The 14904-nt window shown below is 32.9% G+C and overlaps 1 protein-coding gene and 1 non-coding gene across 8 annotated transcripts in view; both read left to right on the forward strand.

The window, feature by feature from the left end:
• Positions 1 to 14904, forward strand: part of LOC105304012 (protocadherin-11 X-linked) — a 751649-nt gene that overhangs the window by 76089 nt on the left and 660656 nt on the right. The window lies entirely within an intron of this gene.
• Positions 10334 to 10452, forward strand: LOC111730629. The gene has a single exon (XR_002776763.1). It is a non-coding gene; the product is annotated as a 5S ribosomal RNA (ribosomal RNA).

Genomic DNA, 14904 nt, shown 5'->3' on the forward strand with positions numbered 1-14904 from the left:
TCCCTCACAAGATACTAAAAATGATGGATTCTTGATTACAAATTTCTTAATATTTTATGAAAATGCCCAAAACAGCCGTCTGTGATTATATGGGAGAGACTCGGAAACTCCTGTATTTCTGAAACACAATTTCTAATTTATGAACCAAATTATATCAAGTATTTCTCGGAATAATTTATAAGCATATGGAATCAAATTCAATAAAACCATGGGTTTTGTATGACAATTAAGAAAGCTGAAATGTATTTCAGTGGCACATAAGGGTCATTTTAGAAATGGTGGAGCTATCAAAAAAGAAGAGAGTAGAAGACTGTTCTTGTGTGCCTACTCTGTGCTAGGTGTACTGAGACAGCAGGAAGGAGATAACCTTGTGAATCAGGTGGCATGGGTTCTAACCCTGATTTTGTGGTCTTTAGCAGTTAGGTCTTGCATAAAATCTTTTTAGAATACTTTTTCTTTTTTACCATTTTTATTAAAATATAGCTAACATACAATATTGTATTAGTTTCAGATGTACACCATAGTTATTCAATATTTATGTATCTAAAGAAGTGATCACGATGATAAGTCCAGCAAACATCTGACACAGTACAACGCTATTATTGATTATATTCCCTATGCTGTATACCACATCCCCGTAACTAACTTGTTTTCTATCTGGAAGTTTGAACCTCTTATTCCCCTCCACCTTTCTCCTCATTTTTTGATTTTTCAATTACAGTTGGCATTAGATATTATTTTATATTAGATTCAGGTGTACAACATAGTTGCGAGACATTTATATAATTTACGAAGTGCCCCCCACTCCCTGCCACGACTAGTCTAGTACTCAGCTGGCACTATATATAGTTATTACAATATTATGGGCTACGTTCCCTATGCTTTACTTTACATCCCCATATTTTGTAACTACCAATTTGTACTTCTTAATCCCATCACCTTTTTCATCCTGCTACCAAACCCTCCTCCCATCTGGCAACATCAGCTTGATCCCTGCATCTATGAGTATATTTATAATTTGTTTGTTCATTAATTTTGCTCTTTAGATTCCACATACATTTTGTGAAATCTAAAATATATTTTGAAACATTACATGTTTCACTTACCAGAATACCTTTCATGTCCATCCCTCTTGTTGCAAATGGGAATATTTCATTCTTTTTTGTGGCTGAGTGATATTTCATTGCATATATGTACTACTTCTTTATCTAAACGTCTGTTGATGGGCACTTTCTTCCATATATTGGTTATCGTAAATAATGATGCATTGAACATAAGACTGCATATATCTTTTCAAATTAGTGCTTTGAATTTCTTCAGATAAATACCCAGAAGTGGAATTGCTGGGTCATATGGTAGTTCTATTTTTAATTTTTTGAAGTAATCTCCATACCGTTTTTCATAGTGGCTGCACCAATTTGCAATACTACCAACACCGTACAAGGATTCTCTTTTCTCCACATCCTCACCAACACTTGTTATTTGTTAATTTATTTAGTTTTTTAAATATATTTTTTAAATTTTTCAATTACAGTTGGCATACAATATTATATTAGCTGCAGATGTACAATATGTTGATTAGATCTTTTATATCTTATGAAGTGATTACTCCAATAAATCTAGTACCCATCTGACACCATACGTAGTTATTACAATATCATTGTCTATATTCCTTATGCTAGAGTTCACATCCCCATGACTATTTTCTAACTACCCCTTCAACTTCCCTCCCAACTGGCAACCATGGAAATGTTCTCTGTATCTATAAGTTTGTTTCTGTTTTGTTTGTCCATTTATTTTGTTCCTTATATTCCACATGTAAATAAAATCACATGGCATTTGTCTTTCTCTGTCTGGCTTACACCACTCAGTACAATATTCTCTAGATTCATCCAAGTTTTTGCAGATGTCAAGACACATATATCTACCACCTCTTCTTTATCCGTTCATCCATTGATGGACAACCAGGGGGGCTCCATTTCTTGGCTACTGTAAATAATGCTGCAATGAACACGTGGATTCACATGTCTCTTTAAAATAATGTTTTGTTTTGTTTTTCCGGATAAGTATCCAGAAGTGGGATTATTGGGTTTTCCTTTGTTTCTTGTCACAGCCTTTGTTTTGAAGTCTATTGTGCTTGGTATAAGTATTGCTACCCCAGCTTTTGTTTGTTTGTTTCTATTTTAATGAAATATCTTTTTCCATCCCCTCATCTTCAGTCTATATGTCTTTCGATCTGAAGTGAGTCTTTGTAGGCAGCATATGTAAGGGTCTTATTTTCTTAACCATTAAGCCACCCTATCATACGATTGGAACATTTAATCCATTTACATTTAAAGTCATTATTAATAAATATGTAGTTATTACCATTTTAATATTCATATTTAATTTTTTTTTTCCTTAAAGAAGTTTCTCCAACATTTCCTGTAATACTGACTTGGTGCTGATGAACTCTTTTAATTTTTTCTTGTCTGGGAAGCTCTTTATCTGTCCTCTGATTCTAAATGATAGTTTGCTGGATAGAGTAATCTTGGTTGTAGGTCCTTGCTTTTCATTCTTCTGAATATTTTGAGCCAATCTCTTCTGGCTTGCAAAGTTTCTGTTGAGAAATCAACCGACGGTCTTATAAGAGCTCACATCTGGTAACCCTCAAAATGTTCTCTATATCTATGAGTTTATTTCTGCTTTTTTTGTTTGTTTATTTTGTTCTTTAGATTTCACATATGCATGCAATCATATGGCATTTGTCTTCCTCTATCTGACTTACTCCACTCAGTGCACTACTCTCTAGGTCCATCATGCAGTATATTTTTCCATTCCATTACTTTTAGTCTCTGTGTGTCTTTTAATCTGAAGTGAATCTCTTGTAGGCAGTATATGTAATGGTCTTATTTTCTTATCGATTCAACCACCCTATCTTTAATTGGAGCATTTAATTCTTTTTTTTTTTTTTCATTTGAAGTACTCATTAATAGATGTGTAGTTATTGCCATTTTTATTTTGACTTTTGGTACATATTTTTTTCTTCTTCTTAAAAAAATCCCTCCAACATTTCCTGTAATACTGGCTTGGTGGTGATGAACTCCTTTAGCTTTTTCTTGTCTGGGAAATTCTTTATCTGTGTTTTGATTCTAAATTATTACTTTGCTGGGAAATAATCTTGATTGTAGATCCTGGGTTTTTATCACTTTGAACATGTTGTGCCAAGCTCTTCTTGCCTGTAAAGTTTCTTTTGAGAAATCAGCTGACAATCTTATGGGTGTTTCCTTGTATGTAACTAATTGCTTATCTCTTGCTGCTTTTAAGAGTCTCTCTTTGAATTTAACTTTTGGCATTTTGATTATGATATGTCTTAGTGTAGACCTCTTTGAGTTCATTTTTATTAGGACTCCTTGAACTTCATGGGGAAGTTTTCTATCATTATTTCTTCAAAAAGTTTTTCAATTCCTTGCTCTCTCTCTTCTCCTTTTGGTATCTCTATGATGTGAATGTTGTTATACCCGATGTTGCCCCAGAGGCTTCTTTAACTAGCTTCATTTATTTGAGGGGGGATTCTTTTTTCTTGTTGCTGCTCTGATTGGGTGTCCTCTGCTACCACATCTCTTATGCTACTGATTCATTCATTCACTCTGTTGTTTCTTTGTAATATATTCTTCATCTTAGATATTGTATTCTTCATTTCTGACTGGCTCCCTATAATGTTTTGCATCTCTATTTTTGTTTTTTATCTCTTTGTTAAAGTTCTCACTGAGTTCACCTATTCTTCCCCTAAATTCCTTTAGTAGCCTTATAACCAGTGTTTTCAACTCTGCATCTGGTAGATCGCTTGTCTCCATTTTGGTGGATTCTTTTTCTAGAGCTTTGTTCTGTTCTTTCATGTGAGATATGCTCTTTGTCTCCCCATTCTGGCTGCCTCCATTTGTCTGTATCTATGTATTAGGTAGGGCTGCTAAATTTCCCTGTCTTAGTTGAGTAGCTTTATGTAGTATGTGTGCTGTGAGGCTCCTTGGCACAGACCTGTGAGGGGTCCAGCTGCAGACCAAGTCAGCCACATCCTGTGCACCTCCAGGGCCACCTAGTTTGAGTCACCAAGTAATCCACCTATGGCTGCCATCTGTACTGGGCTTATAGGTGTCTCAAGGGGCCAAGTCAGAAACTGACATTGGCTACCACTGGTGCGGGGCTTGGGACTGCTCAGCAAGCGGTACAGGGCATGCCAAGGCCAGATGCTGCTTCTTTGAGTTTGTGAGCTTTTGAGAGATTTTATGAAAGTTCTCTTCAGGAGGCAAAACAGCTTGTTTATATGGAATAAATCACTGGAAACACCTTAAGTGGGTCCACAAGTTGGGAGGGGCAGAGTCTCATGGAATCCCCTGGATGGAGAGATCTGTGCCATCCAGGTTGATGACACTTGTGTCTGCAGGCTAGGAGAGGGGAGGGCTCAGTAAAGCAATAAAGGCTTCTGCCTGCACCCTGCCCGGGAGCCAGCTGCCCCTCCAGCCGTCTCCATGAACCCCAATACCTCAGCACCTCCCCATATGTTCTTAGTGTCTCCGGAGCAGCTATCTCAGTGCTGGAACTCAGAGCAAGTGAGTCCATCATCAAGTAAGGTTGGTTGTGAGCCCTTTATGAGAAAGGTACCCACTTCTTACAGCCCTTTGTCACTCAGCTGCAACGTCTGCTGGTTTTCATATCCAGAGGTTATGGGGACTTCTCTTCTTAGCACTGGAATCTTGGACTGGGGAGCCCAGTGTGCATCCAGGTCTCCTCGCTCCTCAAGTGGGGGAGGGGGCTCTGCAGCCAAGATAGCCCTCCTGATTCTTGATTGCTATATGCAATTGTAGGACCTAGCCATTTTGCATCTCCACTCTTCCTACCATTTTGAGGTAACCTGTTATTTGAGGTGACTTACTTGTAGGGCTTTTGTTTAGTCAGACCTCTAGTGACTTTGTGTTCTGGTTACTCTGTAGTTCTGTTATAATTTTGTTGTGGTTGATAGTGAAGGCATGGAACGCTTCTACGTTCTATTCCATCTTGAATTCTCGGTTAAATATTTTGAGATGACTATGGCATGTATGAAAGCTGTTGTATCAAAAATGAACAAATATTTAGTACAGTGATGGAAATATATTTAAAAGTTAAAGTCAACAGTACCTATAAATATATGTGTTTATATTTATTCACTCTATAGTTTAGTGGAAATGATCTAACTATGATTGTTTAATTAGTGAGCAAAGAGTTCTTCAACCGTCATCCAGTTTAGACAGTGTTTCCCCAAAATAACTGGCACTTGTTGGTAACTGACTCTTTTCTGACTATAAGATAGCATGCATTAATTTTAGAGAGTTTGGAATATGCAGATGAATAGATAAATAAAATAATAAAAATAAAAATTACTTACAATTCCACCAAGTCAATGATAACAAATTTTGTTATTTTACTGCATATTTTTCCAATATTTATTTCTATGTATGTACTCTTATGGAGTTTTTGTTTTTTTAAAAAAAAATAAGAATTATCATTTTGCTATTTTTTAGGTATTCTTCTAAAGCAAAATTTTTGGTGGCTATATAATATTGTATTTATAGATATTTCATAATACATTTAGTTGTCTAATATTGTTGTATATTTCAATTTTTATGCTATTATAAGCAATGCTATAATATTTTGGATATTAGGCCCTTATTGGAGGCATTGCTTGCAAATATATTTTTCCATTAGATGGTTGTCTCTTTACCTTATTGATGGTTTCTTTTGCTGAGCAGAAGCTTTTTAGTTTAATGTAGTCCCATTCATTTAATTTTGCTTATACTTCCCTTGCCTTGGAGGTTAAATTCATAAAATCCTCTTTAAGGCCAAGGTCCTTGAGTTTAGTTCTTATATTTTCTTCTATGCATTTTATTGTTTCAGGTTTTATATTCAGATCCTTAATCCACTTGGAGTTAATTTTGGTGAGTGGTGATAGACAATAGTCTAGTTTCATTCTTTTGCAGGTGGCTTTCCAGTTTTCCCAGCACTATTTATTGTAGAGGCTTTCCTTTCTCCACTGTACGTTTTTGGCTTTTTTTGTCGAAAGTTATTTGCCCATATAAATATAGGTTTACTTCTGAACTCTTGACTCTGTTCCACTGGCCCGTGTGTCTTTTCTTCTGCCAGTACCATGCCATTTTGATTACTGTCACTTAGTAGTATAATTTGAAGTTGAGAAGAGTTCTTATTTCTCAGGATGGCTTTGGCAGTTTGGGGTCTTTTGTGCTTACATATGAATCTGATGATTTTTTGTTCTATTTCTTTAAAAAATGCTGATGAGATTTTGATGGGGATTGCATTAAATCTGTATAATGCTTTAGGTAATATGGTCATTTTAACTATGTTGATTCTTCCAATCCAAGAACACAGAATATATTTTCATTTTTTTGTATCTTCTTCGATTTCTTTTAATGGTGTCTTGTAGTTTACATTATATAGGTCCTTCACATGCTTTGTTAACTTTATTCCTAGTTATTTAATTCTTTTTATTGCAATTGCAAAAGGAATTATTTTTTACACTTCTTTTTCTGACACTTTGTTATTAGAGTATAGGAACACTATGGATTTTTGAACGTTGATTTTGTATCCAGAAACTTCACTGTATTTGCTTATTGTTTCTAGTAGTGTTCTTGTGGAGTCTTTAGGGTTTTCTATATAAAGAATCATGTCATCCGCAAATAGTGACAGTTTGACTTCTTCGTTTCCTATTTGGATGCCTTTTATATCTTTCTCTTGCCTGATTGCACTTGATGTATTGTACACTTTATTTTAGAATTACATAACTATATATGATTGTTTGAAAAACTGGTGAAGAAATAACTAAAGAGAATAAAGTTGTCTTATACATCAGCATTACATTAGATTTTTTAAAATATAAATTGAAAAACATCAGTAGTAGTTAAGACCATGGCAGCTTGAAAACCTGTATATGTCTTTTGCGATAAATTTTTGTCAAGGTGTGTGCGTGCATGTGTGTGTTTATTGAGGGGGTAGTGTGTACTTGCTTATGCATGTATGTACCAATGGTTGCTCTTTGGAGAAGTAATAAAAACATGGAAATTCAGAAGCAACTCAGCAAATAAAAAGTACCAGGTTCAACTTACTTCTATCTAGAAATCAGCTATTTATAGAACAATGGAAATCAGTTTAATACTTGCTGATGTTTGGTAGTACACATGATTTTTATACTTCTACTCACTATACTATTTTATTTTATTTAAAGGTAGAATTACACACTATACGTTGTCTGCTTGTTATTGAGTTAACAGAGATATGTAAAGTTTCTTAAGGAAAAAAAGTGTGTCATTAGCACATTGATAGTTAAAATGCTTTTCTAGCAAAATTATTCTTGATTTTTCTCAAGGAGACTGATTTTTCATAGAAAAAAAGAGCAATAAAAGGCAGTGTTCATATTTGTTTCAAAAGTAGTTTTGTGTTTGATTTTAAATAGGAATTTCATAAACATTTCTATGATTCCAGCCAATGACATGCTTCTTCATTGACTTGATGAGTGATTATGACTACATAAAACAAACAAACAAACAAACATTTCCTGAGTTCCTATGTGCTATGAAAACTGAGCTAGTTACCGGGGATACAAAACTAATAAAGACATTGTGCCTGCCTTTGAAAAGCTCAGTCAAGTGAGTAAGCTTATTAATGAGCAATGTTTCAAATATATGAATGAGGATTAATCTAATGGATGTATGTTTGTGCTCAGTGATTATTATTTTTGTTTTCACATTAAAATCACCTGTTAAGCTGATAAAAAATAAAGATAGCTAAGCTTCAAATAAGACCTATTCTATCAGAATCCAAGGGAGAGATTCTGACCTCTATAGACAATTTTAATGTACAGCCAGTGTTGTGAATCACTGGTCTAGACAGTGATCAAATAAAAGGTCACTTTTATTAAAATGGGTCAATGATGACTCAGCTTGTTTGTCCTATTCTAACAGAGGGAAAGGGTGAAGTCCACTTTAAGTAAAAACAAATTGAGAAAATGCTGAAGAATCTTTCACATATAATTGTTATTATATAGTTTAACTGCCCAGGCCGAATACATAAAACAAAATTTTCATATGCTGAATTTCATTATAATAAGATTTAAAGTTATTGCTATATATTTGTAGTAAGTTAATGTCAACTTCTAGAGCTATTTTTAATCTGAAAATGTTTTCTTCATTCTAATATTAAATATATGGGTTAATTGCATTATACTTTTTTCTAGTCTTGAATATACTAGTGTTTATTTTAAATACAGCCGAACAATTTAAACATATTGTGTATGCAATGAAAACCACATCCTGAATTATACTTATTTTATGTCAATGCTCTGAAGCATTAGCATGGAGGTATAAAAATGACAAGTGACTAGTTACATGTATAATGATTAAGAACTAATGCTTAATTTATATAGAAATTACACAGAAAATGCATGATAAAGTAGGCAGACTTGTTTTTTCTTTTCTAAATTTGTACCATGGCACAGTTAAACACACAGAAACATATGATTAAGTTTATATTTTTTGTAATAAAAATATTCAAATAATAAAATAAAGTGTGCAAGACAGTCAAAATAAGGTGGAAAATAGCACATTATAAAGCCATTCATTCTTTTTAGAAGAAGCGGTTTTACACAGGCCAATTTTAAACAAGCTATTCTAAATTGTTTGCTCCAAAATTTATATCCAAGTTAAAGCTATGTAGAAATTTGATTGCTCTCAGTTAGCTAAAATACTTCTTGTTGGAAAAATAAGTTTAAAATGGCATATTTAAAAAAAACATATAAAACTATTTTGAACAAATATATGCTGCCATTCACAGCTACTTTGTGAAAATATCGACCTCTCCTTTCTGATCCTCTACTTCTACCACATTTGGTAGCTCATACGTTGTTAATGTGTCCCACCTTTTAAACATTCACAGTCATAAGAAACTCAGTACACCCAAAGAGAAATGCATTAAAAATATATATGGCATGTCATATGTTGAAAGAATTCCCTTAAAGTTCTGGCAGTGTTTTGCTGGTTTTAAAAAAAAAGTCTCACTGACATAAAGAAAGAGGTGTAGGCATTTATTATGGCTTGCTAACTTCGAAGGAGAGAAATCCAGGTGAAAACAAATTGAATTTAGCAATCTTTTTAATGCCTCACTAGATTCTGAATCTAACCTGATGTTGCCTAATAAATAGTTGAAACTTTCAATTTAAGACAGAACTTGGAAACTGGTATGTCACATACATTTTCTAATTTGTCTGTAAAGATGGCATATTATATGATTACACTGTCATTTCTAAAATAATTTTACTCTTTTGCAATGCCTGTTTTATAACACTTCCTGTTATTGGCTTGCAGAGTTATGGCCCAATAGTTCCCAGCCATTTAAGTCAATTTCATTAAAGTATCATCCCTGGAATAAACTTTTTTCACGGCATTTGTCAATGAAACAAAGTGTTTTAAATAATCTGAAAGGACAAATGATAAGCACATTGGCTTTTCTATCTCTGGTTTCTCTTTGGATAGATAACATCATGATAAGGTTTCGCTTTATGTGAAGCAATCAAAATAACAACACTTATGTTTCCCTTGTTGAGCTTTATTAATTCTCAGTAAAGGCTATCTATGGTAGGAAGAGAACAAATTAGAAGTTGGAAAAAGTTGACACTAATACTGAACTATGATATGCATTTCTTTTATAGGCCCATACGAACACCTTGCTATTTGAGGTTGGTGATTTGCATATACAATGAAATGTTACTATAGGAAAGCTCTGGTTGCCTTGTGTAGAAATATTCATCCACAGATTCAAGCAAGTTCTTAACTCTTCATACACATATTCACCAAAAAAAAAAAAAGACCATTTTCACAAGCTTTAAATATACACTATTTGACTTCCTAACACAAGTTACATCCCAATATTGGCATTTGCAAACCTCACAGAGAACTTTACATGATGATCTTAAAGAATAGAAAAGCATCAAAGAAGGAAGAGATTGGAAAGATTTTTATATAAGACCACATTTACCAGTATCATTGTCTAGTTTGCAACATTCAGCAGTGTCAAATGCACATTTCTGTGGAAGTATCTGACCTTTATTTAAAATGTCACTCTCACCGTACTCTTTAAATCATAATTACTTGGTTCAGTTAATGATGTATAAAGCAGTTTGGCTAGCTTCGTTTATACGCCATACATCATTATGAGATAAAATTCATAAAACTATATCAAAATAATTCAATATTGGCCAAATGCAACTATCACTAATTTATAACTTATTTTAGGGAATTGAAAAACGGAACCAGTCTACGGCCATACTACCCTGAACAAGCCTGATCCCATATGATCTCAGAAGCTAAGCAAGGTCAGGCCTGGTTAGTACTAGGATGGGAGACCACTTAGGAAGACCAGGTGCTGTAGGCGTAAAAAATAAAAAATAAATAAATAAAGGATTCTAAGCTGACAAGGTCTTTGCAATCTGTGAGGTCAACCAAGGGTTGCTTCATCTAAAAAAAATAATGCATAAATACATAAATACATAAATAAATAAATAAATAAAAAGTAAAACAGAACCAAAGCTAGCATATTTTGTAAGACATTGAAGCTATATTTGTTTTTGCTTCAGAAATTCTAAATTAATAAAAATTCATTTTCTGAATTTCAAACACAGTTTTTTATGTTTATAACCATATTCATAGCCATTTCAATAATTAGGTTAAATCTACTTCTCAGGTCCAGGAATAAATCTATTACCCTATTATTTATATCAAAAATTAAATATTCCATCATTTGAAACTGTTTGATGAATATTTTTATTGGTACCTTCAGATACACTTTGTATAAGACTTTGTATTTTTTACATGTGATGTATTATTGAATTGTACACTTGAAACCTATATAATTTTATTAACCAATACATTTAATTTTATTAACAAATAAATTTAATAAAAAGTAAAGATTGTATTTTTGTTCTTTATCTCAAATATTGAAAACGCATGCATACATGGCAGTTTTATAGTTTGCAGTTGTCATTCAACATAGCATCTAAGCAGAAAAAGTGATGCAAAATTAAATAATATAAAAATCAGTTAATGTACATTATAGGCTCAAGACTAGGTTAAGGGGAGCGAGGCACCTATAGTACAAAATTTAGAGGCTTTCACTCTCAAGGTTATGCAAGTACTCTGATAAAGAAAACTCTTTGTCTCACTGTGGTCCCAGTTCCAGTACACTGAAGCTGACATATAGAAAATGATTTTTAGTGCTCATACTTGACTCAAAAAGTGGGTGTTATAGATAAGTATCCTCAGTTACTATAATTAGTAGGCTTGACACAAAATTTACCAGTATGTTCATGTGTAGCAAGCACCAAAATACAGGTGCGCAAAACAGTAGAAAGCATTTTATCAAAAACCTTTATTGCCACAAAAATCAAACTCCTCTGTGTCCTCGTCCATGAAATTCAAGATGTTAAAGAAGAACTGAGAGCCTGAACAATTTGAATACAATAAAACAATTTGTGTCGAAGTTGTATAGTATCAAAAAGAAGATAGATAGTTCGAGCTCAAGTTCAACTGGTTAAACATTACAGGTGCATTCTTACAATCTTGAGCGTTATAATGATATAATTATTATAAATGTTATAATTACAGAAGATGAATAGGACTTATAACTTAAAGGGAAACAATCTTATATATATAAGCACAGTCAGTTTATTAGGCCCACCTGCAAAATGTATCCATAAAGTAGAAGGGGAACTATAGATCATGTAAGAGAAAACAGACTGGAAAACAAGATTCATGAGAGACTAGTTAAATCTCCTGACTGCTACTCCGTGACTTCTTTTTGAAGACACCAACCTAACTCTTTTATTCATATCACTTAGTTCACCTCTATTTTACCAGTGGTAATGCCCAGAAACATACATAATGCTACATAGAAATACACACACACACACACACACACACACACACACACACACACACAGTGCCTAAGAGTCTGGTATTTGGACACAGCTTGAAAGTTTATGTAAATTTTTCATTTTATTTAGCTGTAGAATGCAAATGTAGCCATAGTTTGATATTTTTCTTATGCCTGAAAGACTAGAAGGAATACTTGTTAACTCAAGCAAATGACGGATTCTAGAGTCACATCAGCAGTTTCTCTTCCTTAATAGGGTAACTGAAACTTCATTAATTTGATATGATGTATTTTTATAGCTCATTTAGGTCCACACAAAGATAGTTGATTTTATATTTTTTAAATTTGCAAACAATAGGGAATTTTGCACATTTATTCAATATGAAACAATGAAACTAGCTAAGTCACAGTAATTAAGCTTATCTCTAGAATTTTTAAGTAATTAATCAAATATATATGTATAAAAGCTATTATAGATGCTCAGAGGTTCTGGAACTATTAAAATGGGGAGCCTAATCTGGTTATTACTGACAAAGCTAATGGAAAAGTTATTTCAATTAATTCTCACATTAGTATATTTGAGAACTCAGTAATTCATGTATTGTTTCCTTGCCATCTTTTGGATTTTTATGAATATTTTACTACTTAAAAATAATTAGGTATTTTTGTTTTGTGGGATTCACAGACAGTTGCCAATATAGAGAGATATAATGCAAGAGTTTGGGTGGTATATGAAGAATAAAGAGAGAGGCACATCATTTTATATTTGTAGACCTCTCTGGAACTCAGTTTCCTTATCTATAAAAAATAAATACTACATTCGATTTTGTAATTTTGTAATATATTACCAATAACTTAATAGCTTAAAACTACTAATTTATTATCTCACAACTGTGTAAGTCAAAAGTTTAGGCAGGCTTGCCTGTGTTCTTTGCCTAGGGTCTCACAAGGCCAAATTCGAGGTATTGGTCAAGCTAGCTTTTATCGGAAATCTCTGGGGAAGAATTTGCTTTCAGCCTTATTCGGTTTGTTGGAAAAAACTTCGTTACTGGATTGAGGCTCATTTTCTCACAGACTTCCAGCCAGGGACCACTCTTAGTTTCTAGAGGCCACTCAGGTATTTATTTGAAGGTCCCCTTCTTCTCTGCAATGGAGATATCTTCTACATGTTGAATCTCTCTCACATTTTAGATCCCTATGATATCCTCTTCTGGTACCAGTTAGGGAAAATTCTCTTCTTTTAAAGAACTTATTAATTAGATCAGGCACACCCAGATAATCTCCTTTCTGATGAACTCTAAGTCAACTGGTTAGTAATGTTAATTGCATCGGTAAAGTTTCTCTTGCCACTTAATTTAACATAATCGCAGACATCTGGTCATATTCAGCGTCCCAGAGATTAGAATGTATATCTTGAGAGAGTGGCATTTTAGAATTCTGTCTATCACAAAGGTGTTGGATGAAAATTACCTATTCAGTTCTAAATATTCTAATCTTAACCAAACTGGTCTCTGGAGATAAACTGGATTCCGGATAATTCATTATAGGAACCATTAATTTTAAGGTTTTTTTTTTTTTCCATTTTATTTCTATCCCAAGTGAAGAAGGGATAAAACATACCATTGTGTGTTCTCTGGCTAAAAGAAAGATTTAGTCTAAGTAGGAGTTGTATGTATTGTCCTCTATTACTAATGGACAGTATTTTCAGCCCTATCCAAAAAATAAGGATATCTATTCAAATATAAACTACAGTCTGTAAAATAAATATTCATGAAAAAAGAGGAAAGCAAAAACATTCAATTTGCATCAAGCTTAGTGTTAGTTACACTCATCTATGGAGTCTCCCGTTTTGTCTTACATGTTTCTATATCCTCAATGTATATCACCTAATAGGTTAGATGATTAATACTTTGCAAGTAGAATGCTAAAATTCCTGATGGCTCTAAGCATCTAGATTTTTTTTTTTATTATGGGGACAAAAAAGATAATTTGCATATATGTTTTATAGTATTATCCAGGCAGAGAGTAAAATCATGTGTTTTGCAATATGTTTTGGGATACTTGATTACAAATAAATATGTGTTTATCTGGTAACACTATTTAGTAAAAATTACATAACACTATATTAGAAGAACAGATTTCATCATGGATTTCCTAATATTTATTTCAATTTATGAAATTCTAATGCTATACAATATTTCTGTTAGAAAAATATGCTATTAACTCATTTCTTTTGTGCTGAATTACTTTAAATTTTTTTGCTAAATCTCCGTGTCATTTTTATTTATTGTGTTATATTTAAATATGATGGAACAAGTAAAAATAAATTAAAAATTATAGTATTATGATCAGAAAGTGATTATACAGACTTTAGATTTTTATAAATTTAACCACTATATTTATAACACTTATTAACCTATCAAGAAAATAGAAACAGAGAAATCACTAATAAAATTAAGTGTTCTATATCAGTGATTTTAAAGAAGTGACTATGCTTAATATAGAGTGATTTGTGAATCACGAATTTTTTGGTAGTTATATCTGTTCCAGTTCTGTGAACAATCTCACACCATGACTAATTAACGTGCCAAATGATTTGGAAAATGCAATATGCTTTTGGAATTATTTTATTTAGCAATGTAACAAGACTTTTAAGTCTTCCAATTAAATCATTTAGAAATTGTCATTGGTTAAAATCAACATTCTCAAAATAATCCCAAGATATTTATGAGACTTTACAATTTTTATGTCTCTATCAATTGTTTGGTAAATTTCTAAAGATAAATCTACCACACAGAAACAATAGAGCAAATTTGTTGTCTGATGATATAAATTCTTTTGGATTGAAAATTACTTGGATTATTATAAGTCTTTAAGAAACAACTAAGATATGTATTAGTGATCTGTTTTATAGCAGGTACTATGACAGGTGCTTGGAATACAGTACTCAACAGG

This window comes from Pteropus vampyrus, unplaced genomic scaffold (genome assembly GCF_000151845.1).
Source record: "Pteropus vampyrus isolate Shadow unplaced genomic scaffold, Pvam_2.0 Scaffold325, whole genome shotgun sequence".
Taxonomy (NCBI): Eukaryota; Metazoa; Chordata; class Mammalia; order Chiroptera; family Pteropodidae; genus Pteropus; species Pteropus vampyrus.